Source organism: Oncorhynchus mykiss, chromosome 3 (genome assembly GCF_057628025.1).
Source record: "Oncorhynchus mykiss isolate SJ-2025 chromosome 3, ASM5762802v1, whole genome shotgun sequence".
NCBI classification, from domain to species: Eukaryota; Metazoa; Chordata; class Actinopteri; order Salmoniformes; family Salmonidae; genus Oncorhynchus; species Oncorhynchus mykiss.
The window spans coordinates 57,196,566-57,197,243 of NC_143024.1; positions in this window are offsets into that span (position 1 = coordinate 57,196,566).

Sequence of the window (678 nt, forward strand, 5' to 3'; positions counted from 1 at the left end):
AACGTTAGCGAGCTAACTAACTGAATGGAGTGTTTCTGGAAATGGGCGTGTGTGGATCATCAGCAATGCTTGTAACTATTAGCTTTACACAAATCATTATACATTGAGTTAAAAACAAAGGTGTCATTGTATGCTGATGATAATTGTTTTCTTTTAAATCCACAATTTGTATCCCTTTACAGCCTCATAGAGGATCTAGATACTTTTTCTAACCTCTCTGGATTACAACCAAATTATGATAAATGCACTATATTACGTATTGGATCACTAAAAAACACTACTTTTACATTACCGTGTAGTTTACCAATAAAATGGTCTGATGGTGATGTGGACATACTCAGTATACATATCCCAAAATAAATAAATTATCCCTCCAATACATTTTTATAGAAAGTTAGCAATAAGATCTTGCTATCATGGATAGGAAAATACCTGTCTTTTTGTGGAAAAATCACCCTGATTAACTCTTTAATCATATAACCAATTTATCTTTTTTCTTATGATCTTGCCTACACCTAGCGAAGTTACTTAAATTATACGAGGAAAAATATTCAATTTTATTTGGAACGGCATGCCAGACAAAATTAAGCGTGCCTTTTTATATAATGAATATGAATTCGGAGGGCAGAAATTCTTACATATTAAAGCATTAGACCTACCACTAAAGTCTTCAGTCAT